This window comes from Lepidochelys kempii, chromosome 3, assembly GCF_965140285.1.
Source record: "Lepidochelys kempii isolate rLepKem1 chromosome 3, rLepKem1.hap1, whole genome shotgun sequence".
Lineage (NCBI taxonomy): Eukaryota > Metazoa > Chordata > Testudines > Cheloniidae > Lepidochelys > Lepidochelys kempii.
In genome coordinates this window covers 97686884-97714709 of record NC_136382.1, presented here as the reverse complement: position 1 = coordinate 97714709, position 27826 = coordinate 97686884, and positions in this window count along the sequence as shown.

Below are 27826 nucleotides of genomic sequence, written 5' to 3'. Positions count from 1 at the left end.
GCTTACGTTGAACTTGATCCTGCAGCAGGATCTGCTAAGAGGGAGTCCCACTCACGTCAATGGGATTCCAGATGGGTACAGGAGTCTGAGTGCTGAAATCCTGATAAAGGCTCGGGGCCATAGAAATATAGGATAGTCAATAGAGTGCATGTGTTGTAAATAGATGATGATCAACTTTTTAAAAATGTAGCTTAAGTAAAATATCCTGAGTTAATTCTTCATTCTTGGGGCAACAGGGCAGGGGGCATTCTGGTAGGGGAGGGAGCAGTTCACATTTGTAACCTCCTTGGTCAACTGAGGATTGGTGTTGATGAGTTCCAATCCCTTTCTTCATGGGTTAGACCGCTGCATTGCAGCTGCTCTCCCCTTCAGCACACCCACTTCTCTGACTGTCTTCAGCCTTAGTGGCACCACGGGACAGTTGCCTCTCAAGACCACACTGCATCCAAGCTGCTTCTTTCCATCCCATCCTCCTATCCTGAGATTTAGGTGCACTGCAAGTTGTATGTTGGATGGGAACGCCACAGTGCTACTGAATTTTAAAGCAGGAAGAAAAATGGCCCAAGTAGGAGTGGGTCCTGCTGCTTTGAACTATGGGAATACAAGAAGATTCTACACTGGAAGTGGAAAGCGGGCTACTCCAAAGACAGTCCACCAACCCCAAAAAGAGCAACGTGGCAGGTTGAAAGGAGTTGAACTGTGCTGGGAGGAAAGGATCAATAGGGAAGGGAGAAAGCTGGGCACAGCAGACTGCTCCCAAAGGTTTGTATAACTATCTAAACTAATCTTCTGAAGTTTTTGAGGTTTGTACCTCCTGAATTCCCATTAGGGTTGCCAATTTTGGATGGATGTATTCCTGGAGGTTTTATGACTTGACATAATCTTTAATTAAAGTTTAATCTTTAAATTCCTGGAGACTCTAGAACAATCCTGGTGGGCTGGCAACCCTAATTCCCATTATCCACTGCTGAGTACAGCAGTGACCATGTGGCCTTTGACAGTACAGCATGAGTCTGGACACTGTGCTACTTTACATATACAGTACCATCATAATAAAAATACCTATTAGTTTTCATCTGTAGTTCATAAAGCCTTCCCAAAGGAGGGGCAGTGTCCTCATCTGCATTTTTACAGATGAAGAAACTGAGCTTGAGAAACTTGGCCAGGGTCATACAACAATAAGTCAGCGGCAGAACCTGGAAAAAGAGCCCACCTATTCTAACCCCTAGTTCTGTGCCCATAGTACTAGACCATGGTACAATTATTTTAAAAGTGATCCCCATTCCCAGGGTACAATGGGCCAGATTCTTTGCAGTCACCCAGATCCATTCAGCACAGTAAAGAAGGAAGAAGTCATTTGGGATCTGGTTACAGCTCCCTGATTCTCTGCCAGCCTTGGCTCCAGCCCCAATATAGGTTAGAGCAGCTCCAGGTTGTTCTAACCTACACCAGCTGACAGTGGTCTCAAAGAACTGGAGCACAGTAGCAGTCCAGTCATGCCCCATTTCGCCTCTGGCACCACTCCCTACACTGGAACTGGTAGGAAGGTGGCATAGGATCTCACTATGCCAGTTTTGTGTCTGATGTGAACTCCCCCATGCTGAGGGAAATTTCAATTGGCCAGACACACAGCAGCACGAAGGGGCCAGAACAGGGAATAGAGTCTGTCCCAATTTGTTTTCGGCATATCGTTCTTGTTAACTCATTATTCGAGAAAATCTCATCATTTTAAAAGATTCCCCGCTGCAGTGTCATGCTGTGGCAATCCCACAATGTTATGTTATGCTGTGTGATATAACTCAGTGTCACTCACACATCCCAAAGTGAGAGGTCACATCAAGGAGAGCGTCAGCCAAGAAATCTGACAAGAAACAGCTTTCCTTGTGCTAATGGAGCCAAGATTTACAGAAAAGGCTGTTGCTGAAGACTAAAAAGATAGCAACCTCACCAGTGATAACCAACTATTACACAATAACTGCCACGGTTACAGAAAATCCTACTCAGAAGAATACATGACAGAAGAACAGTTATTTGAAGAGGTACATTTTCTGTAAATCAAAATACAACTAAATAGAAGATACAGTGAAGCTCTTTCACATTAGTAGTACCCCTAGATAAAGGAACACACTTGTTAGAATAATAAATGTCCAGTGAAAAAGAGAAAGAAAAAACCCTCTCTCTATTATGGGTAAAAAGATGAATATTAGAAATACAGGGCCAACTGAAGTCAATGGAGTTATGCTAGCAAGAATTCAGGCTCTCATTTTTATTGGGAGGACAATTACTGTGGCGGTTTCTGGGGTTATCCTCCATCCTCTTCAGAGTATGCCAGAAAAGACAATGTTGTCTAGAGGTTCGAGCAGGGGACTGATAGTCAGTATTCCAGGGTTCTGTTCCTGCTTCTCGTGTCTTGCTGTGTGACCATCCTTGGACAAGTCACTTAATTTGCATGTTCTCTAATTTACCCGTGTAGAAAACAAGCCATTTTTTTTTTAGCTAGATGGAGACAAGGAAAGGTTAGGTAAAAGTCAGTTCAGGATAATTTTTAAATGACCTGGAGCTCAAAAACTGTTTTATTTTCTTCAGACTTTACCAAAACATTTGGCTTTGCTTTCAGAGTAAATATGGAAATTTTCAGGCCAAACCAATATCCCAAGCCAAAGTTCTAGGGGAATCATGAAAGGGCTTTAAAATGGAAGACGGTTGCAACCTTAGCTATGAAGAGGCTACTGCTAAAATATTAGTTACAGAGGTGTGGAAAGAATTAAATACTGATTGTTTGGAAAATGCACAGGGGTCTTTTGGGATTAAATGGGTCACAGAAGAAATTTAAATTCTACCAGAGAAAAGTAGAAAGGACTTGCATTTAATGTCTCCTATGAAAGATGGCAGCTCTCAAGTTACAGCAAATGCTGGTACTGTGCTGCTCTATCCAGAAGAGGTGTGAGTTTGAATTGGACTTCAACTGATAATCTTCTGGTTTGTTGACCAGGGATGACTGCAAAGTTAACCACTAAAAGATCAGTGAAGAGTGAACCTAAGGAAATCATTGTTCATTTTCTGTCTTCCAAACCTGATGAACTCATACCTTTCCTGTGGATGTCATTACAAAATGACAGAAGCCCAAGCTAATCTGCACCTGTTACAATAATTTTATAGACTTCAAACAAGCTTTTGATAGCATTTGGCAGAGGAGGGGCAAAGGATTAATGATTATGAAGAGTCCTGAGAGTGTCTGGCATCCCCAAGAAATTGATCAAGCAGACAGAAAACCATCTACAGTCAATGAGTGAGATGAGAGTAGACAAGAAGCTGACAGAAGGGTTCAGGATGATTGTAGGAGTGAGACAAGGATAGACATTTCTGCCAGATTTATTCAATGTGGAGATGGAAGAAATAATAGCTGCAACATTGAGAGATGAAACACGAAGAATCATGTTAAGTGGGAGGACAGGGAATAACTTTAGGTTTGTAAAAAGATATTGACCTCAAACTATTAACCAAGGAGGATTTACAGAGAATAACCAACAGAGTAGACCTGGAAAGCAGAAAATTCAGACTCAATTGGAAGACAAGAGGAAGAAACAGAGATCAAAGTCAGAGAAAAAGGAACTAAAATGAGTAGAAAAAGTGGTGTATCTCCATGGACTTATATTGAAGAATGGGAATTGTGAGGATGATCAAAACAAAACAAAACAAAACAGCAAAAATGAACAAATCAGACTTGCTGCTATTGCATTTGGAAAACTGTAATACCTGAAAGGCCAAAGACATTGAGATAAAAATGAAAATCAGTATATACAAAACAATTGTCATACCGTTATGGCTGAGTAGGTCGGAATGTTGGAGAACAAGCAAAGCTGAAGAATCAAAGATATTGACTGTAGAAATAAACTGGCTGAGGTGCATACTGAGAGTTTCAATACTGCAGAAGATGAGATATGAGGCAAAAAGAAAACAGCTAGAAAACAGCTGTGATGCTGTTACAGAAGATCTAAGAAAGACCACTCTGATGGTTCGGTCATGTGTCAAGAGTGGACCCAAAAATGATGCCTTATATGACAAGTGTCATGACCAGAGTGTGGTCAGAGCAGGAATCAGGCCAGAGAACATACCAGGAGATCAGAATCCGAGGCAAGCCAGAGGGCAAAACCTAGAGTCAGGGGATCAGGTTACCAGGAAATCCAAGTATAAGACAGGCCAGAGGGCAGACTGAAGGTCAGATGTCAGGAGGCAGGTAAGGTCAGGGTACCAGAAGATCTAGTAGAAAGCAGTAGAAGCTGGTACTGCACAAAAAGCAACCCCAAGCAGGGGAAAACCAGTTGCATAGACAACTTCCTGTGCTTGTGCTTGGATTAAATAGAGGCTGGGGACCAGTCAGAACCCCCAATCAGATCTCAGGGCTGGAGTCCTCTGTCAGAATTCAGCTGCTATTCTGGTAGCTGCTAGCAGGTCACTGGATGGTAGGTCAGGACTCCCTAGCTCTTGCAAGCACTGCAGACCAAGATTCAAGACCTGCAGTCACTGACATCAAGGAGCTAAAAATAGAAGAATATAGAACCACCAAGTTTAAAGATGAATGAAGCTGGTACTGGGAAGAAATACTTCCTTGGGCCTGTTGTCACTGATGGATGGGTATTGAAGAAGAAGGTGGCACCATTATACAATTGTAACTGCAGCCATGCTAGGGGCTGTACTGGTATTACAATTTGGGTAAAAAAATTGTACCTCAAACCAACATAGTTATACAGATATAATATTCAGTAATTAACCACTGGAGCAAATTAAAAAGGGTCATGGCAGACTCTCAATCAGTGACAATTTTTAAATCAGTTTGGATTTTCCCCCTAAAAGATATGCTCTGAGAATTATTTTGGAGAAGTTCTATGGCTTGTGTTCTATAGGAGGTCAGATGAGATGATCACAATGGTCCCTTTTGGACTTGGAATCTATGAATATCTGTATGCAGACCAGTCTTTGGAAAAAATGAGAATCCAGACTAAAGTGTGTCTCTGTTTCAGAAACAGAATTCTCAAGCTTGCTATAAGACAAGAGATAAATAAAAACTTTAGCTTTTAATTTTTTCATTAGCTTTTAATTTTTTTTTATTAGAGATGCCAAATGATCCTCTTGATTTATATCCTGCTCTGATTAAACGAAGCAGAGAGAATTTAGAAGACTATACTTCATAAAAGTCTCTAGTTGTAATTTGATCCTTCAATTTTAACATTCAGATTAAATAGAGTACTGTATGGTATTTTGAAAAGCTAGGTTTCTCATGAGGGGTAGTTAGGGTTGGTTGCTTGTCTTCTCAAAAAAAAAAATGAGAAAAGAACTAGCTTTGTCATAGCAAAAAATGCAAAAGTCATAGAGCTTGTGTACATTAGTGCACAGGCCAGATTGTCAATCTACAGCGCAAAAAGTCAAAATGCACCACAAAACTTTTAGTGTGCAGCAGCAAGGTCCACATGGCCACTGCTGGGATTTTGTGGTTCCCAATAATAACCAAATGAGTCAGATGCCGGGCAGAATCAAGGGTCTTCTATTCAATTCAATTCAATTCAACAAGACTTTATTCAATGTGCACAAAGGGAGAGCCCCTGGTACAAAAATCAGCCAGAGTCCCTCCAGCAAGGAACTGCCCCCCACCCCCTGCATTGCTATTTTATAGCACATGGCAGTTACACAACAAGTTACATAACACAAACCTTTAACCAATCATATTTAACCTTTCTATATATGGATTTAATCATCACATGCTTCTACTTCTCCACTCCACATGTTGAGCTCGCCCCCCTCCCCTTGGCCCATTTTCTAGAATGTTCCTAGGGTGGTGAGCTACAGCATGCTTCTTGATGCATAAGTACCTTCTAAATCACATTTTGTTTAAAATGAACACAAGCATACCCTTCACCAGTTAGTGCACAGCAGGCTACTGCACTGTAGATCACATCCTGTCGTAAAAGTTAAGATAAAAAGGAAAAACCATGGCACACAAGGTCTTAATTAATAATAAATTTGTCATGGGAAATTATTAGAAAAGTCAATATCCTTTTTCTGCCACAACATGTTTCAACACCTTTTAATACTCTTTAAGTATTAGTTCAAAACTTTTTAAAATTCCCTACCCCACTACACTGGAGATACAGGGAGTCCAATCTGTGAAAATTCAGGGCTGGCTGGAATGACAGAGACCATGACTTTTTATTTTAAAAAGTCCTGAAAATTATGGGTTAAAAAAAAAAATAAAAGGATATCATGCCCAGTGAAAAGCACATAGCTTTAAGGAGAATGTACTCATTCACTTTAGTGATAGCACTTTCCTGGTTGACTGAAATATACTAACTGTGGCCAAAATGGTCTCAGTGTACACCACAAAAATGGAAATAACTTAAAAATTAAACAACACGTAACTGTGTGTGACACCGAGAGAGAGAAAGAGTTTTAATTTATTACTCTAAACCAAGTTAAAAGGTGTGAAGGGATTTAAGGAAATGAGATGCATAGTTACATGGAAGTAGAAGAAAAAAGCATTGTGTGCCCATGGTCTTTCCACTATGGTAGTCAAGACTCAGGGCCAGAACCTAGGGCTCATTTGAGCTCTACTTAGTGTAAGACCCAGGGAAAAGGAGCAGAGATAGAAAAACCTAAGGTAGATAACACTAAGGTTTTATGCTGCTGCTCATCACTGCAGTGTTTGAGAAATTTCTATGCAAGTTGTTATTCTACCATTGCACTTCCTGAGAGTGCTTAGAGACCAGTTTAGACCCCAGAAAAAGTTAAAACAGCCTCAGTTGTTCTTAAGATTTTTGTCCAAATAAACTAATTTAATAAGAAATAGTGATTATTATTATTTATAATGGTTTAGTTGTATCAGTTTGCCAATATGAAGCATTTAGTATTTCTTGTAAGGAATAAAGTGAGATCATATATTCGGGACAGTTTTCAAAAAAGGTTAAGCTCTGTCTTTAGCACAATCATCTCTATGAATCCTCCTAATACTGCATAAATTCATGGAGATGTTCTAGTCATAAAACAAGTGAGGCTAAGAGGTTTGCCATCATGTATTTTATGGTGCAAAAGTCTCTTACTCATAAAACAAGTGAGGCTAACTCACCAAAGTAACCACATTTTCTTTATAGCCTTCAGCCTTGGAAAGAAAAACAGGATTTTACTGGGCAAAGGAGACAAACATGCATTCAAATGAGTCCATACATCAATTATAATTTTAATTCTTCTACAAATAATTCTTTTAGTGGTTTTTAATTGCTCACATTTTTCCTGGAGTAGAAATTTCTTTTAAAAGCTTTCCTTTTCCAGCTGAGGCAATGATTTATTAACACCCAGTTGATGCTTCTCTCTTCCTCCTCCTCCTCCTGGATATTCTCTTTTGTTTATAGCAATGGTGTTGCATCATTCCATCTTTTTAACAATTTGGTTTTTAAGTTTTCATAGAATCACAGAAATTAGGTATGGAAAAAAGCTATTAAGTAATCTTTTCCATCTCCCTGGCCAATGTTGGATTGTTCATTACATTATCGCCTTCAGAGCTTTGTCCAATCCAGGTTTAAACATCCCAAGGGATGGGGATTCAACCTCTTCGCTTGGAAAATTATTCTACAGCTTAACAAACCTCATCATTAGCAAAAAGTTCCTGATCTTTAGCCTAAGATTTCCTCTGCTAAATTTCCTTCTCTTATTTTTAGTTATGGCCCCTATGACCACTCTACACAATTCCACAGCCTCCTTTATGTTTACACCCTTCAGAATCCTTGTACTGGTTTAGTCATATTAAAGTCACTAGAAGCGGTCAGCCCATTATGAGCAAATCCAAAGTTGTGGTTCATGAAATATTTACCTACAACAATTTATTGTGTGTGATGGGTGTACACTTATATAAAAGAATCATATGTGCTGAGCTATGCTGTAAAAAACTCAGTTAATTAGCCTGATGTGTGCTTCTCCTATCCCCTCTAAGGATTGTCTTGATGGAAGGACAGAGCATAAAGTGAATACTACTTACCTGTGGGAACACCTGAAAAATGCATACAGGTATAAGAGGAGAGCCAAGAAGAGTTTGGGTTTTTTGAATACTGTGGCAGAAAAAAGATCTTTATGTAGATACGGCTAAACTGCCATTTCTAAGGCCTGAATAAGCCGTCTAAGCCCTCTGCTGATGGTGCTCCTGAACAACCTTAGGAAGTGGGCTAAGGGACACAGTATTGCTCTTCACTTGGCAGAGTAAGGAAACTATTTCTGGTCTCACCCGTGAAGCCAAGAACTAAAAAGGAAAGTATATTAAACTACTCTCTTACCCTCAGTTGTGGGTGTTCTGGGTCATAGCTAAGGTATATTAAGCAGGTGTGGGAAGGGCAGGTAGTGCAGGGAACATTGTACATCAGATGCCCCTGCATCTCACCTCCCCACCCCTTTCTTCCCCTTCAACTCGAGCTATAACTTTTGACTTGCATGGAAGAAGTGTATGTTAGGGGGTAGTCTCAATCAGCCCATCATGACTCCTCCCCACCTTTTTTAGAGAATCTATCATGGCCAAGGATGCTAGATTCATTGAGTCCTTGCATCTCCTAGGCCTTCACAGCAACTAGACACCCACGACTGGCCCATGTCAGCTGACTCAGGCTCATAGAGTTCGGGCTGTGGGGCTGTTTCATTGCTGTGTGGATTTCTGGGATTAGGCTGGAGCCTGGGCTCTCAGACCCTGAAAGATAGGAGGATCTCAGAGCTCAGGCTCCAGCCCAAGCCTGAAAATCAAGCCCTGCACCACGAGCCCTGCGAGCGTGACTCCACTAGCATAGCCAGCTGTGGGTTTTTCTTTGCCAGGTAGACATACCCTTAGTCTTCAATACTTATTTGCCCTTTGATGATGAGAAAGCCTCCAAATCAAATGATGACACAAACTCTTTTTGGTTTACAGCAGAGTACTTGAGCAAACACAATCACTGTGTTGTCAATAAGCATAGTAGTTTAGAAAGTCTCATGATAATACTCCATAGAACACTATTCTATATTCATATGCTGCGACTCTACCCAACACAGATTCTGGTGGTTTTCCTGTAAATCTCCAAATCTTCATGTGCGGATGTTGACTGTATACGTATAGCACTGGTGCGGAAAAATTGAACAAAGGAGGGATTATAGTAATCTGGAAACATTCCCTCATTGTGCTGTTTCTTCCAATATCACTATTTGTCCACAATACTGTATGGCAAAGTTAACAGATTCTAGTAACTATGTGGCTTAACATGTTATTTAAAACATGTAGTTCTCCAGGATTACAACATTACAGTACAACCTTAGTTATCTGAATGCAATAAGGGACATGAAGTTTTCTTTTGGCTAATCATGCTTTTGGCTAAATGTTTTTTGCTGGGCCTGCAAGCATTCAGTTTATAAACCCAGCAAAAGAGGGGCTGCAGAGGAATGTAAAACATTCCTTCTGTGGATATTATGTACTGTGCAAGTTTAAACACTTACTTGGGGTGAAATCCTGGCCCCATCGAAGACAAAGGCAAAACTCCAATTGACTTCACTGGAGTCAGGATTTCACTCCAAGTCTTAATTTTCAAATGTTAATGCAACCATAGAAAATAAATAGAAGAAAGATAAATGAAGATGCTCCCGCGGGGCGGGGGAAGAAACATTATTGTTCACAACATTTTGAATCAAATTTGCTGTCAGGCATTTGTGTGGAAGTTCTATTGACAACACCAGGAGTTGTATATCTGTACACAAAGGAAGAATTTGATCTGTGTGGAGAATATTGTCTCAAGGAAAAACATTTGGAAGAAGAAGGTATACATATACGGGCACACTGTACACTTGTGAGGTGATAAGTCATCTCTGAACTAGAGTCTGATTAAGGCACCTGCAGGGATGAGTCAGTCCCGTGTAAGGCTCCAGCCAATCCAGAAGCTGGGTCTGGTGACTCTCAGACTAGATATATACTCACAGGAGAAACAGCAGCTTAGGGCAGGTCTACACTACAGCCAGGATCGACGCTCTGAGATTGATCCACCAGAGGTCGATTTAGCTGGTCTAGTGAAGACCCTCCAAATCGACAGCCGATCACTCTCCAGTCAACCCCTGTACTCTACAACGAGAAGAGCAAGGTAAGTCGACGGGAGAGTTTCTCCTGTTGACCCCCTGTGGTAACTCGACCTAAGGTACGTCGACTCCAGCTACATTATTCACATAGCTGGAGTTGTGTAGTGTAGGTCGACTTACTGCAGTAGTGTAGACATAGCCCTAGTCTGATCAATGTTACTTCATAGCTTGGAACACTCCTCTGCCTGATAGTGATGACAGACTCCACAGACCTCAGCCTGCTCCTGCCCTACTCTAGTTCTGCTCTGGCTCCAGCCTAGACCCCAGCCCTTCCCTTGCCCTGTTCTAACCCAGCTCTTGACCCCAGATTCCGGCTCCGACCCTTGGTTCTGACCCCTAGGACCAACTGACCCTACTCCAATCACTAGACCTGACCTTCCTCACCATGGTTTCTGACAACACTCTGCCTAACTCCCTACAATAATTGGTTTTATTGTGATTCTTATGCGGCTTCTGGTGGTCTAATAGTGGCCAGGACACACCATCTGCTCCTGCATACCAATCTGACCTGGCCTTTTGCTTCTTCAGCTATTAATATAGTAAGTCTCAGTCTTTAGAATAAAATTTTGGTCCCATAGAACTCACCAGCAGAACTCCCATTGACTTCAGTGGGACCAAGTTTTAACCCTTCATGCACATAGATGGATCTGCTCAGCCAAACAAACTTTTTTGGTACTTTTCTCTATGAACAACATCATTCCTGTGTGTGACTAAGACATGACTGACTAGGACAAAATGCCAGTTGTTCCTGGTCTCTGGAGTCATTTCATTTATGTCATGGCTTTCTGCTGACCATGATCTCATTTTTTTTGCCAGTGGAGACACTGTACCGGATTCTGTTCTCACACCCGTACACTAGTGCAACTTCATTGATTTCAACAGAGGTATTCCTGATATAGCCATATAAGAGAAAAGGTCTAATGTTTCTCCTCCAAATCATGTTTTGGCAGTGATGTATATAGAATTTGTGTGTACCCTTCTGTCTGTTACTGACATAAGAGATAGGGCAAATATATAAAGAATGTAACGCATTCTAAACTATCAGTTTAAACATACTGTCAGCGGTATGAGGACCCAAATGAACAATTAGCTAGTGTAACAAAGTGATTTTTTTTTCTTTTTTTGAAGCAAAGATGTATGAAGTCTTCACACACCAGTGCATCTATATCATCTAGTTGTGATAGTCAAATTATTACAGTATATCTGAAGAGATCTCTATATTGGTGTCTTTTAAAATTCTATATGACCTAGGTGTCTGATTGCTGTATTGTTTGTCTTGTCCTGTTTTAATTAGTATATTTATTTTTAACTATTTATCTTTTTTTCAATGACTAATAAGTTCTGATTGCATTATTTAATAATATTAATAATTTAAAATGTCATTAGAAAATAGAATTCATTAATAAACACTTCCACAAACTTAACTACCTAATGTTCTGGAAATATACAGAATAGAATAATCTTTCTAGCTCAAAAAATTAAAATGTATTAAAGTTTGGGATGAAGATTAAGGAATGCAGTCATATTACACATTCCTGCATTCCTGTTTCACTTACCCTCACAACATGCAAGTTAAACATTCTGTAGACCCCTCAGGAATATTTGTAAAACTATGGAAGATACCAGACCAAAAAAAATTCCTGAAAATGAAGTTAAAATTGAGAGTACATTTCACAAACCTAAGAGGAAATATCCTTTACAGGACAATGCAGTTATTTAAAAAACACCATTTAAATGAAATGCAAAGTTAGGGTTCAACTAAGAAATACGGTTAAGGTTAAACTACCAAATTATTTTAACTCTGTTACTATAGAGTTACCTCATCTTCCATTCAATCATGGGAAATTTTTTTACCACAGAACACTGGTACAGTAATTAGTTTATTCACATATAGCCTTGATACAAAAAATGGTGTATTAGCACCACACTAACTTCTGCTTTTTTCATGTAAATGCTGTGGCATCATAATGTGGACGTGGAAGGTTTGCATGCAATAGACACATTGCCCCAGTTGGAAAATTGGCTTCCACAGGGAATCATAAGACCCAGTACTAAAAGGGGTTGACCACCTGCTACAAGAGGCTTCCCAGGAGCAGACTTTTAAATGAAGGGTGATTTGTTTATCAGGATATTGTAAAGTTGCTTGTTTTTGTTTTTTTTTCTGTGAAAAGTATGTGACCATAAAGGCCACAGGTTGTTAATCTGCTCTGTGATTAAGATTAAGGAATGCTAGTTTTTGGGTCACAGATATTAACTGTTTCTTAAATATGAATAAAGTAATCTGAACTGATTTTTTCAATGCCTCACACTATCAGTCCAGTGTGTGTGTGGTAATCATCAGTGAACAGCTAAACAATGGAAAAAATCATGAGTCCTTCAAGTTATAAGTGATATTTATTTTTAAAACCAAGTTTCTCCTATGAATTCATAAAGTCCTTAACAGGCAGAATTTCTCTGATGTTTTCTGGTTGAAATATAATTCACCAGCTCATCTTTTACTGCACAGTAAATTGAATTTGATTTAGACCAGTTTGTTTCCTGTTGTCAAGGAAAAAGCTATCATTTTACTTGTCTAAAGAAAGTTATGATTGGATGAGTAAAATGTGTGCAGTGGAAAAGCCGCTTAAATACCAGCCTATTGACAAAATGATATCAGGTTGAAATTATGTGGTCTCACTGAATAGGTGTGCACCGAGTCACCAGGACTCTTGCCATTCCCTTACATTGACCTCATATTGTTATGCCAGCAAATCAGCATGACCCTCCCATATGTGCTGATTTTGCATGGACAGTTATATTTCTGCAATCAGTTGAAATGCTTCTTTTGAAAATGTGGTTATTCAATGCATGATTTTGAATACAGACTTACTTTTAAGAGCTGTACTGTGTAGTGCCCCTGAGGGTACGCTCACCCCAGATGAAAAAGATCATCTGGTTTAAAATGATTAACATTGAATTTTTTCCTGATTCAGACTGAGCTAAATATAAAAGAGGGGAGAAAATATTTCCCCTCATTAACACAAGGTGCAGTCTCACAGTCATTACCTCAGCTGAATGCATCCGATGAAGTGAGCTGTAGCTCACAAAAGCTTATGCTCAAATAAATTTGTTAGTCTCTAAGGTGCCACAAGTACTCCTTTTCTTTTTTCATAAAATGGAAAGTACACAACAAGGAATCCGAAGTGTCTTATGTGCCTTTATAGCACTTACTCCAATAATAAAATAATAATAATAAAAAAACCCCTACTTCACAAAAATCCAAATGCATTGTAAAGGCTGAAGGTGGAAGAAAAGAGGCCATCAGCCCTGCCAGGGTGAAACTGAATTAATCTGAAAGGCAATCAGGTCAGTGCAGTCTGGAAATGGCTCTTTTTCTGATTCCCCTTGCATTGCATGTACTCAATGCCTTTTTTGCCTCTGTTTTCACTAACAAGGTCAGCTCCCAGACTGCTGCGCTGGGCATCACAAAATGGGGAAGAGATGGCCAGCCCTCTGTGGAGATAGAGGTGGTTAGGGACTATTTGGAAAAGCTGGACGTGCACAAGTCCATGGGGCCGGACGAGTTGCATCCGAGAGTGCTGAAGGAATTGGCGGCTGTGATTGCAGAGCCATTGGCCATTATCTTTGAAAACTCGTGGCGAACCGGGGAAGTCCCGGATGACTGGAAAAAGGCTAATGTAGTGCCAATCTTTAAAAAAGGGAAGAAGGAGGATCCTGGGAACTACAGGCCAGTAAGCCTTACCTCAGTCCCTGGAAAAATCATGGAGCAGGTCCTCAAAGAATCAATCCTGAAGCACTTGCATGAGAGGAAAGTGATCAGGAACAGCCAGCATGGATTCACCAAGGGAAGGTCATGCCTGACTAATCTAATCGCCTTTTATGATGAGATTACTGGTTCTGTGGATGAAGGGAAAGCAGTGGATGTATTGTTTCTTGACTTTAGCAAAGCTTTTGACACGGTCTCCCACAGTATTCTTGTCAGCAAGTTAAGGAAGTATGGGCTGGATGAATGCACTACAAGGTGGGTAGAAAGCTGGCTAGATTGTCGGGCTCAACAGGTAGTGATCAATGGCTCCATATCTAGTTGGCAGCCGGTATCAAGTGGAGTGCCCCAAGGGTCGGTCCTGGGGCCGGTTTTGTTCAATATCTTCATAAATGATCTGGAGGATGGTGTGGATTGCACTCTCAGCAAATTTGCGGATGATACTAAACTGGGAGGAGGGGAGGGATAGGATACAGAGGGACCTAGACAAATTGGAGGATTGGGCCAAAAGAAATCTGATGAGGTTCAATAAGGATAAGTGCAGGGTCCTGCACTTAGGACGGAAGAACCCAATGCACAGCTACAGACTAGGGACCGAATGGCTAGGCAGCAGTTCTGCAGAAAAGGACCTAGGGGTGACAGTGGACGAGAAGCTGGATATGAGTCAGCAGTGTGCCCTTGTTGCCAAGAAGGCCAATGGCATTTTGGGATGTATAAGTAGGGGCATAGCGAGCAGATCGAGGGACGTGATCGTTCCCCTCTATTCGACATTGGTGAGGCCTCATCTGGAGTACTGTGTCCAGTTTTGGGCCCCACACTTCAAGAAGGATGTGGATAAATTGGAGAGAGTCCAGCGAAGGGCAACAAAAATGATTAGGGGACTGGAACACATGAGTTATGAGGAGAGGCTGAGGGAGCTGGGATTGTTTAGCCTGCAGAAGAGAAGAATGAGGGGGCATTTGATAGCTGCTTTCAACTACCTGAAAGGGGGTTCCAAAGAGGATGGCTCTAGACTGTTCTCAATGGTAGCAGATGACAGAACGAGGAGTAATGGTCTCAAGTTGCAGTGGGGGAGGTTTAGATTGGATATTAGGAAAAACTTTTTCACTAAGAGGGTGGTGAAACACTGGAATGCGTTACCTAGGGAGGTGGTAGAATCTCCTTCCTTAGAGGTTTTTAAGGTCAGGCTTGACAAAGCCCTGGCTGGGATGATTTAACTGGGAATTGGTCCTGCTTTGAGCAAGGGGTTGGACTAGATGACCTTCTGGGGTCCCTTCCAACCCTGATATTCTATGATTGCAACAACCTATAGCAGGTTGCGAGAGAGTGGCTAGTGCCATATGTTTGGCATCGCATAAGCAACATCTGATTTTTTAAAAGATACATTTAAAAATATTGAAAACAAGATAGGTCATTCCCTTGATTCTCTTGCTTATGTTTTAGATCCTGAATGAGTTCATTCATCATAAGCAATATCATCAAGTCTCATTGACTTCATTCAGTATCATGAAGTCTCATGAACTTTATAGATGCCAAGTTTTACAGAGATGTGTTAAAAATGGGTCAGGAAAATAACTGAGACATGAAGATGTAGTCCTTACTCTTAATCTATGGCACCATGGTCAAACATCCTTGTAATACTGTAGATACATTTTCATTATTCACACAAACATAGGAAGTACATTTGAAGGTTTTCTGTACTTTATGAGTCCCTGAAAAATACAAACCAATACTTAAAAGAATGATTTTTAGTAACTTTTACAAATGACATGTAAATCTGTTAATGAAACAGAACCATGACATGTTGCTGTGGCATACCAGTGTACAACTGTGACTAACGAGTAGCTGTGTCACCCCTGCCCTCTAACCTGGGGTGCCCTTTACAATGCTTTGCTGCTGTAGAGTCCAGTCTGGGCTGCTCACAAACAGCCTCCAGCATGCAAGTCACTCCCAACTATGCCTCTACATGGCCTGCAGCCAACCAGTCATACCTTGGTTCTCACCAGTCTGTTATGCTGCAGGGTGACCCCAACACGCTCCCACTCAGGCGTTCTCTCCCCCCACCCCATCCCCCAGAAATGCATGGCTCTGGGCTGCCCAGCCCTTTCTTGGGCAATACAAGTTTATATAGCATCTGTTATTTCTTTAACAGAAATAATATGCACATAACTTGCCACCCCAAGTTTTCCAGACACTTAAACTTTTTAAATTAAATTTTAAATTACTGAAATTTAAATTCACTGAATTAGATAAAATAATAAAACAAGTTTATTAACTACAAAGAGAGAGATTGTAAGTGAGTACAAATAGAGAGGCATAAAAAAGTCAGAAATGGTTACAAGAAAATAAAGTTAAAATGCTATTGCTGCCTAACTTAAACTATGTCAGATTCAAGCAAAGTTTCTCACCACATGCTTGCAACAGTTTTCTTAGGCCAGGACCCCTTCTCTCAGAATCCAACAAATACTTCCTTTGTCACTTCAGGTGCAACGTGATGGGCAGAGAGGGTGAGGGGGCCATGGCGTGTTTGTTCCTCCTTTCTATAGTTTCAGTCACCATCTGGTTACCAGCAAAGTCTATGGGGAAGGATGCCCCCTGCCATTTCTCTCACCCGGTGAGTGTCCTTAATTACCACTTTCTGCTAGATGTCTCTATTTACTGCTTAAAGAAATGCAAATTAAGCAGAGCACACATTCCTTTGTTTAGGACCAGACCTGTTTGCCAACTTCTGCTTGGGTAGGGTTATGGTTTGGAACATGTGGAATCACATAGCTTCACATACAATGTTACCACACACATTTTATCAGGACAATAATTGACCAGTAAATTACGAGTTTTCAAATGCCACCTTACAAGCACTTCTAGGCTTGGCACTTCATAGCCCTGGCCCCTCTGGGATTGCCGTATCAGTTATGAAAGTAAAATCTCCATATTTTGCTCTGAAATGTGTTTTTCTTAAAATTCTCAACACAGCTGTAACCATAAGGGCTGTAACTAGGGTGGGGCAAGCGGGGCAGCCTCCCAGGGCACAAAGTCAGGGAGGGGCAGAAAAATGAGTCAAATAAAAAAAATGGTAGAGGGTAGAGTCCTGCAGGGAGACTGGGATGATACAGAGGAGCCAATGACACAGGAAGCAAGGAGAGATAACAAGAGGATAGCCAGGCAAATATGGCTATTTTATGGACTTTTCTGGAGAAGTAAAGCACAAGGCTGGATCCAGTACCACCTCTCCCAAGCACTGCAGGATTAGGGTAAGGAAAAATCTTAAATCTTGTTTTTTTAAGTTTGGTTACATTTGTTCAGTCCATACTAAGATATCATTTTGTGATGTCTATTAACAATGTTCCTTAATAATATTGAAAACATAGGCATAGTTAACTATTTTTATATTTAAAAGTTGTTATTTGCAATGTACCATAGCTGGTTGTTAAGTACTTGCACAATATAATACTGCTGTTATTGTTATTTCAATTGAACAAAGAATGGTTGTGGAGAATGTGTGTGTGTTGGGGGAGGAGGGGCATTACAAGAGGTCAGGGAATGAGGGAGGTGTGAGAATAATATTCTGTAATAATACTGGGGAGAAAGCCAGAGCAAAGGTGGAGAGGGCTGTAGCTAGAGCACATATACAGACTTTATTTTCTGCAACTGCTTGTAATTTTTTTTTTTGCACAAGCTACTACTTTGTACACAATATAGAATATGCAGTTGCAAGCATCTAACACTAGTACGTTCAGTAGGATACGCTTTCAAATAGTGGTAATGACAGTACTGCCACCACACATTCAAAGTCATAACAAGTTTAAAATTAAAAATGAAAATCATTGCTTGAGCCCTGGCACATCTTTCATTATAAATTAAGCACTGCTTACAAGGCACACTTTGTACACAGATTATTACAATAGTGGGTAGGGTGTGGACACAGGGGTACTTTCTGTCACAGCGCTATTCATGTACAATGTGGAAATAATTTTAAAAAACAAAACAAAAACCCGAGCATGTAACTAAACAAGAGACAATTTTCAGCGAAACATCTTTCTGAAACCAAACAGTTTTTTCCTCTTCATGGCTTCGGAGGAGGAACTATATGTCCTTACAATTAGAACTAATTATTGGACTCACTAATAAGGGTGTTGAATAGAAGCAATCATATTCCCCATAAGAAGGATCAGAGGCAGTTTCCAATGAGAATCTCTTTTCTGGAGAGCATCATGATTTAAGTGTGGTCTGACTCAAAAGCTTTTCAGAATAATGCTTGTGGGCAGTATGAATCCATGTATCTTGCCAAAATAAAGATGCTTTACTCACTAAGAAACACCCTCAGGCCTCTAACTAGTGTCCTAGAAAATAATATCAGATTAGCATATCAGAGGTTGGAAGGGAAGAGGTAAATCCAGTCATCCTTTTCATAGTGGTTTATAAAGTTTTTGAGGTTTAATAATTTCATTTTCCCTAACAATGTGAAATAGCACATTGTCTCCCTGTGAAAGACCAGCTATCAAATTCTGAAGTTAAAAAAAACCCAAAACACCCCAATAAAACCTGCCCAGATCCTCTGTTGCACATAGTCTCTGCCGACTATATCTGATGAGAAGGGGGAAGAGGGACAATGAAGGAATTGATCGTGGCTCTATGCTGACCCAGGGCTGTAGTGTAGCTTAGAACAGACTCGGAGCTGCTGTAAACAACCCTGGATGGTAATGACCCTCAAGGAGCTGTTCATGAGCTGAGAACAGCCAAGTGCTATTGTGCTCCAGTCATGCTTCTTTCCACCATACCATGCCCCAGTGCCAGGTCATTGATGTAGGGGAGAGACAACAAAGGAGCTGGCTATGCCACATGAGCAGAATTCTCAGCTTCTGAAAGCCAGCTGGTTTCTGGCTCCTTTGTGCCGCTGCAGCAGTGCAAAAGGACAAGAGGGGACTAGAGAATCAGGTCCAATATTTTTAAATTGGCATCTGTATCTGAGTCTTATCCACAGAAAGCAAGTATCTGCATCCAAATTCCACTTATTTTGAAAAGCAGCCCAAAAGGAAGGCTTCAAGTGCTCTTATTCATGTGTTATGTAAAGTGACAAACTCTACAGTTTGGAGGCAAGAAAATAAGGGCCCTGGATTAAAGGTTTTCCCTCAGTCTGGAAGGTAGAGGATTGGTTGGAAAAGATCCAGTAAAAGGATTGAGTTTCATTTCTGCCTGAATCAGGGTTGAGGTAACTGACAGGGCTCACAGCCAAGAAGGTGTTGGCTCCTGTTACGGCTGTACCCAATGTGGACTTTTTACAATGGGAAAGTATCTCTGGTTATTTTTAGTTGTTCTGGTACTCCTTCCTCTTTTGAAGAAATTATAAAACATTATCTTGTCATCATATGTAAATTATGTTGTAGATTTTCAGTATTATGGGGTGACGTTCACCCCACCAAGGGTTATATATCAAGACTCCTGCAGCTGTTCTGCACAGTATTTTACTCTGAAGATACTCCAAAGTTCTGGTTGACTTCAATTTGGAATGAGGATTTTGCTATTATATGCTTTGTAAGGGAGGGACTGGTAAATGTCTGGACTTTGGAACTGACTTTGTGATTTTTGGATAGTACTCACACTCCATGGGGTGAATTAGCATGTGGTGTTCTTATGCAAACAATAAAAACAAAACAAAGAATGAATTAAAAGTTCATTTAAGAAAAAGAGCTTCAGTGTACGACTAAAACAATGCCATAAGAGCAACAATTTTTTAGCTGAAGTACATACTTGCCAAAAATATCTACCACGGTATAGAAACCTAGTGCTCAAAATCATCAATTTAACAGTACTCCAGATGCTGTTACTTAGTACAACATCTTATCATGGACAGCTTAAATGCAGTCTTGAGACTACAGTTAGAATGCTTAGTGGACGACACACATCAGTCGACTAAAGACATTGTGGCCCCAATTCTGGTCTCAGTTATAGTACTGTAAATCAGTGGTGTTACTTTTGATTTACACCCGTGTAAATGAGAGCAGAATTTGGTCCAGTGTGTACTTACAGGTGACTTTTTTTTTAATACAGTTTTTAAAATCAAAACTGATTCATCTTGTGAAAAACTCACCCAACAGATCTACCGCATCCAATTGATATTTTGCCTCTGGCAACTGCATAGCATAGGGGCTCAGTTATCAGGATGGCTTACAACAGTCTGTGATATATATGGTTGTTTAAGGTAGTGAAAAAGAGTACTTCATATTACTGGAGACCAGTACTTACCTACCGCAAGGAGCATGACTATATATTAAGTTCTAAATGTTGGTCCCATCAGTGTTAAGAGTTTTCCATTTACTTCAGTCTGTTGGGAACACTGGGGCATGGCCACTAGGTAACTCGAGGGGATGGAAGACCACGAGTGTCGATGAAGCCCCCTTGCACTAGGCCCCGGTGTCCTTTTAAATCCTGCATTACTTCATATGGCTTTGCCCAATTATTATGTCGGACAGCCGAGTGACGGAGTCCATGCAAAAGCAACTCCTTATAGGAGGTAAGGCGGGTCATATCCCCATGATCATTTGGATCCCACCTGGGGTCTGCTCGGGGGACTTGTGCATCCGGGTCAGGGACATTAATACGATCCCAGTCGTACTGTCTCTGTGCTGCCTCTCTTGCCTTGGACGCAACCTGTTGTCTTTTAACCTCAGACAATAGGGTTCGCAGGAGGACGTTACAATCATCCCAGTCCGGCTTGTGACTGCTGAGGCACCCCTTAAAGACTGATATAAACCTGCTTGGATTGGTGGAAAACTCTCCTGCCTGTGCTTTGAAAGCAGCCAAATCCACAGGATTAAAGGGCACATGAGTATAAACCTGCATAGTTGTGGCAGGACGCCTGTCCGATCCAGACCGGGCGACTTTAGTTTCGGTGATTAAGGGGTATAGGCCAACCATTGGGGACTTACAAGGTGTGGGTGTAGGGGCCGAAGGGGACACCGGCTCTGCCATTACAGTGGGGGTGGGGGTCTGAGGACTAACATTAGCTGCTACCGAACCAGTTGGAGTCAGATTACAGCGCTGTAAAATATCTGGTCGAGTACATAAAGTCAGAAACAAATGCGCATACATATGTTCATTCCATTTCCTTGTTCTCTGACAGAACAGGAGTAACTGAAGGATCGTGTTGTAATTAATTGACCCTCCTGGTGGCCACCACTCCTGGTCCTCTAGTTGATATTGAGGCCAGTTAACTGTACAGAATCGTTTTAATTGGCTTTTAGTCATCGGATCTGCACCAAATACCTTCCAGTTTGCTAGAATGCACTCTAGGGGCGTACACCGTGCCCTAACCTCTGAGCTCTGTCCCTGTCCCATACCTACAGGGTAACTCTGGGCGTCCCCAGGTTCCAACAGAGCATATAATTTGGATTTTAAAAGGTTTCTACCTTATCCAAGGGACCGGTTCTTCACCGCCGTCCTGCAGCTGCTGCTCCCCCACGTCTAAGGGACCGGTTTTTCACCGCCGTCCACAACAAGTCAAACCCAAGATTTGGCTCTAACTGCAAGACAGCTGGCAGATACACAGATAGAAACAGTGGCTTAGGATGCCATAAAACGAAACAATATAGAGAACACAAGATGGCAAAGAAATTATTTGTTTGCAAATGTTTACTACTTTGTTTTCCTCAACATTTAAAGGCCTTAATACTTAGGACCTTTTAAATGGGAACTTACATCTGCTCTGTATGGACTTCGCCTTATGTGCTTGGTCAAACTGCCTCTCTGTGTTGTGCTGACCACTTTATGCCAATATAATGTTATTCTGTTCCACCCAAGAAACAGCTCAATTTCAGTAATGTTGTATTACAACTACATTATAGTTGTAAAGTGCTTCAGGACTAGCACGAACTGAACTGTAAAATACTTTCCACAAAATAAAATCAAATTATAAATCATTCAAATCTTTAAATAAGTTTACTTCAACTTAAGTTTTTCCCCAGATATTATAGTGAAAAGTTTGTCAGGAACATGGAAACAAGAACCTTAAATGAATATTGCAAATGTTTGCTGACAGCAAAGTTTACATCTATATTCATAGAATCATAGAATATCAGGGTTGGAAGGGACCCCAGAAGGTCATCTAGTCCAACCCCCTGCTCAAAGCAGGACCAATTCCCAGTTAAATCATCCCAGCCAGGGCTTTGTCAAGCCTGACCTTAAAAACCTCTAAGGAAGGAGATTCTACCACCTCCCTAGGTAACGCATTCCAGTGTTTCACCACCCTCTTAGTGAAAAAGTTTTTCCTAATATCCAATCTAAACCTCCCCCACTGCAACTTGAGACCATTACTCCTCGTTCTGTCATCTGCTACCATTGAGAACAGTCTAGAGCCATCCTCTTTGGAACCCCCTTTCAGGTAGTTGAAAGCAGCTATCAAATCCCCCCTCATTCTTCTCTTCTGCAGGCTAAACAATCCCAGCTCCCTCAGCCTCTCCTCATAACTCATGTGTTCCAGTCCCCTAATCATTTTTGTTGCCCTTCGCTGGACTCTCTCCAATTTATCCACATCCTTCTTGAAGTGTGGGGCCCAAAACTGGACACAGTACTCCAGATGAGGCCTCACCAATGTCGAATAGAGGGGAACGATCACGTCCCTCGATCTGCTCACTATGCCCCTACTTATACATCCCAAAATGCCATTGGCCTTCTTGGCAACAAGGGCACACTGCTGACTCATATCCAGCTTCTCATCCACTGTCACCCCTAGGTCCTTTTCCGCAGAACTGCTGCCTAGCCATTCGGTCCCTAGTCTGTAGCTGTGCATTGGGTTCTTCCGTCCTAAGTGCAGGACCCTGCACTTATCCTTATTGAACCTCATCAGATTTCTTTTGGCCCAATCCTCCAATTTGTCTAGGTCCCTCTGTATCCTATCCCTCCCCTCCTCCCAGTTTAGTATCATCCGCAAATTTGCTGAGAGTGCAATCCACACCATCCTCCAGATCATTTATGAAGATATTGAACAAAACCGGCCCCAGGACCGACCCTTGGGGCACTCCACTTGATACCGGCTGCCAACTAGATATGGAGCCATTGATCACTACCTGTTGAGCCCGACAATCTAGCCAGCTTTCTACCCACCTTGTAGTGCATTCATCCAGCCCATACTTCCTTAACTTGCTGACAAGAATACTATGGGAGACCGTGTCAAAAGCTTTGCTAAAGTCAAGAAACAATACATCCACTGCTTTCCCTTCATCCACAGAACCAGTAATCTCATCATAAAAGGTGATTAGATTAGTCAGGCATGACCTTCCCTTGGTGAATCCATGCTGGCTGTTCCTGATCACTTTCCTCTCATGCAAGTGCTTCAGGATTGATTCTTTGAGGACCTGCTCCATGATTTTTCCAGGGACTGAAGTGAGGCTGACTGGCCTGTAGTTCCCAGGATCCTCCTTCTTCCCTTTTTTAAAGATTGGCACTACATTAGCCTTTTTCCAGTCATCCGGGACTTCCCCGGTTCGCCACGAGTTTTCAAAGATAATGGCCAATGGCTCTGCAATCACAGCCGCCAATTCCTTCAGCACTCTCGGATGCAACTCGTCCGGCCCCATGGACTTGTGCACGTCCAGCTTTTCTAAATAGTCCCTAACCACCTCTATCTCCACAGAGGGCTGGCCATCTCTTCCCCATTTTGTGATGCCCAGCGCAGCAGTCTGGGAGCTGACCTTGTTAGTGAAAACAGAGGCAAAAAAAGCATTGAGTACATTAGCTTTTTCCACATCCTCTGTCACTAGGTTGCCTCCCTCATTCAGTAAGGGGCCCACACATTCCTTGGCTTTCTTCTTGTTGCCAACATACCTGAAGATATTCTGCAAGCGTTGTTTTGAAAACCTGATTAAGAATTACTACATTCATTCCATAATGGAAACGAACTATAAAAGATACTCTAACTGGTCACTTAAGTTGTGTTTAGATTACTGAAGACTTCAAGGAACTATTTGACTGTAAGATTCAGAATTAATACATGTTAAGTACTTATCACTGACTGAAACTTATAAATGTATAATGAGGGAAGTGATCGTTCCCCTCTATTCAACACTGGTGAGGCCTCATCTGGAGTACTGTGTCCAGTTTTGGGTCCCACACTACAAGGAGATGTGGAAAAATTGGAAAGAGTCCAGCGGAGGGCAACAAAAATGATTAGGGGACTGGAACACATGAGTTATGAGGAGAGGCTGAGGGAACTGGGGATGTTTAGTCTACGGAAGAGAAGAATGAGGGGGGATTTGATAGCTGCTTTCAACTACCTGAAAGGGGGTTCCAAAGAGGATGGCTCTAGACTGTTCTCAGTGGTAGCAGATGACAGAACAAGGACTAATGGTCTCAAGTTGCAGTGGGGGAGATTTAGGTTGGATATTAGGAAAAACTTTTTCACTAGGAGAGTGGTGAAACACTGGAATGCGTTACCTAGGGAGGTGGTGGAATCTCCTTCCTTAGAAGTTTTTAAGGTCAGGCTTGACAAAGCCCTGGCTGGGATGATTTAATTGGGGATCGGCCCTGCTTTGAGCAGGGGGTTGGACTAGATGACCTCCTGAGGTCCCTTCCAACCCTGATATTCTATGATTCTATTGGTGTACCAATAAAATGAAATTTTGTTTCATGCCATTATAGCTACTCTTACAGTAGCAACAAAACAGTTACTTTACAGAATGATTAGAGAAAGTAAGCAGGGAAGAAAACCAGCAGATTTATGGAAAATAAGAAACTAAGATTAAAAATAATTTTTTACTCTTAAAGTATAGACGCTCCCAAGGTTACGCAAAACCCGACTTACGCAAAGTCACACTTACAGGAAAAGTTCCATAAGCTAGAAATAGGAGGTTGAGGGTTTTTTTGCGCATAACATTCAGGTATACGTTTCCGACTTACACAAAATTTGAGGTATGCAAGGCTTTCCGGAACGGAAACGATTGCGTAAGTCAGGGAGCATCTGTAGAAGTCTTCCAATAATGTCTTATTTTACCACTCAAGGGACATATTCTGTTACATAATCTGAAACTATCTAGATTACTGCTTCCCAATAAAGGCAATTATGCAATTTCATACTGACCCCTTTCTGTAGCTTAATAGCAATCAAGTCTCATTTCTGAACAGTTTCTTTGCCTTAAGTTAATAGGAGCCCTTGCAAAAGATATGAATAAATGATATAATGTAAATGTGAAAAATTAAAGCTTGAATTAATTTTATTTGTGAAATTAACATTTTAACGATTATATATTTACAGCAATGTTGAAAATATAGTATTGGTTGAATCATGAATCATCATCATCATGAGAACAAGTATATAATGATTTTGTTTGGAACTTACTGAAAATTTGGTACATGTACAAAATTTTCCATCAATGTTTCAAGTAATCCATATCCCTGAAATTGTACTAGAAAGAGAGACTATCCTGCAAAATGTACTCAAAATACTGTGTACTCATACCTATAAAGATAATAAAAATCTATATCACTACAATATATTATTGTATGTATTATTCTATAATCACCCTCATCACCATAGTATGAGTGCCTTCCAGTAGTGCTTTAAGTGATGTAACTAACATCTATCCTTTACGGTTAGTTCTCTCTCTAATTCTCTCCCTGGTGGAGAATTGTGTGACCCCTGGAGTTTGTTTTGCGAGTAATTGTGTGTTGTTTTTAAATGCAATTCCGTTCTGTGTTTATGTTAGAGAAGGTAGGTTGAAGAAGTGAAGAAGAACTGATTTAACTGGGAATTGGTCCTGCTTCGAGCAGGGGGTTGGACTAGATGACCTTCTGGGGTCCCTTCCAACCCTGATATTCTATGATTCTAAGTGCAGCTTGCACTTTTTGCGGAAGGTGGTGAGGTTTGTGATAGTCCTTAGGGCCTGTGGGAGTTCATTCCACAATCTCAGATGAGCTCCTGAAAAAGCTCTGTCTCTTGCACAGACGAGCTTTACCTTTATGGTAGAAAGTTCCACTCAGCTGTCAACCATGGTCTTCAACCTGGAGCTTTAGGCAATTTTTTTTTAGTTATGCTGGGCCCAAGGCATTGAGCAACTTAAAGAGAAGAATCAAGACCCTAAACTTGACTCTATATAGAGTATGGGAAGCCAGGGCAGAGACCAGGGTACAGGTTTGATACTCTCATGATAGCCAATGTCGCTGAGAAGACATGCTTTGGTGTTCTGCGCTAGTGTTTGCTAAGGGCTACACGCCGATATGTTGTAGTCCAGACAGAAGGGGACAAAGGCCTGATCATTGTCCATCATGACAGGATGCAGACTTCTAGATAGCTGGCGGTGGTAGAACATGTTATTTGTGGATGCACTTATGAGAAAGCTTAGCATCAGTGAGGAGTCCAGGACTCCTCCTAAACTATGGGCTGATTTGACCAATTATGGACATATACCTTCAGCCAAAGGAGAGCACATCCTGGTTGCAAATTCTTTGAAATGCTTTCTTCTACAAATCAGTATAACCTCTGTCTTGCTGAGGTACACCTTCAAACAGCTGTTTTTCATTCACGAGCTAATCTCATCAAAGGACTGGGCAATCTTGGTGGTAGTGGTACAGTTGTATATGAAGGATAGAAAGAGCTGTGTCTCATCTGCAATATTGCTGGCACTTGAGTCCATGTTATCTGACCAGTTCACCTAGTGGCTGCACGTATAGGACTAGAGAGAGAACTGATCTTTGTAGGACTTCACAGAGAGTGTCTAGTGGTGGAGATGCAGTTTCCCATCATTTGTCTTTGGATGCGTCCCTTCAGGAAGGGCTCAGACCATTTTAGGGCATTTCCCTGAACCTCTGCCACTTTTCTCAGGCAGGACAGCAGAGGTGCTGAGGAAGATGAGAATGGATGTCTACCCTTTATCCATTGACAGATCATCCATCACTGCCATTAAAGCTGTTTCTGTCCGATGTCCTGGCATAAATCCAGATTGTGCCAGGTCTAGGATGTTAGCTTCTATTAGATGAGCTTGTAGGTAGCCTTTGGCTAACTTCTCTATGAGCTTTTTCTGAAATGGAAGATTTGACACTGGGTTGTAGTTGAGGGTGAGAACCAATGTATTCAGAGTGGGTTTCCTCAATGTCAGTCACACCATTGTGAGTTTGAAGGAGGAAGCAATGAAGCATTGCTTATTGTGGTCATGAATGGCACCAGTTGCTTGTGACTCTCTTTCACCAGCCAGAAAGGTTTGCATCAGATTCACAGGTCTTGGGTAAAGCTCCTTTAGGATGTTCAGTACGTCTTGAGGAGTGAATTTATTAAACTCTGGAAATGCAGACAGGTTGTTTGGTGGCTGGTAGAAGGGGAGTCAATCCATGCTGTTTGAGAAGCCTTCCAGAAAGTGCAAGATCTTTTCATAGAACAGGATGATAGTTCTGCACAATGTTTGGTGCTGGCTTCTGTGGTAGTCTGTTGGCACTCAGGATTGATGAAACCGTTTACCACACTGGATATTTCCTTAGGGATTTGGCAGCTTCAAAGGAGGATGAAAGGAGCATTCTCTTGGCTCATAATACAGCCTCAAGCTTTGAGAAATTCTTTAAATTCAGTTTCAAACTTCATTTTCTACCATAGATGCTTAAGTTTCCTTCTCTCTCTCTCTCTCTGGTGCAAGATGTCAGAAAACTAAGGAGATCTGTGTAGGCTATAGGGAAGAAGGTGGACAGTGTAATGATGGTGAAGGATAGCATATATTGATCATGATTCACCACAGCCTCAACTTATAAAAGACCTTTAAAAATAAAATATTGAGAGATACTGTACCATCTCTCTATTTGCTTAAGCAATTTTTCTCAAATTAATCTTTTTTTGTTTTGGCCTGGCAAGTTACTTTTTCTGGCATCATCAAGACATTAGTTTCCCACTGAAATCAACAGAAGTTTGGGGGCAAAACTCATATGCACAACCCCAAAGATGTTTAATACTAGATATATTTAGCA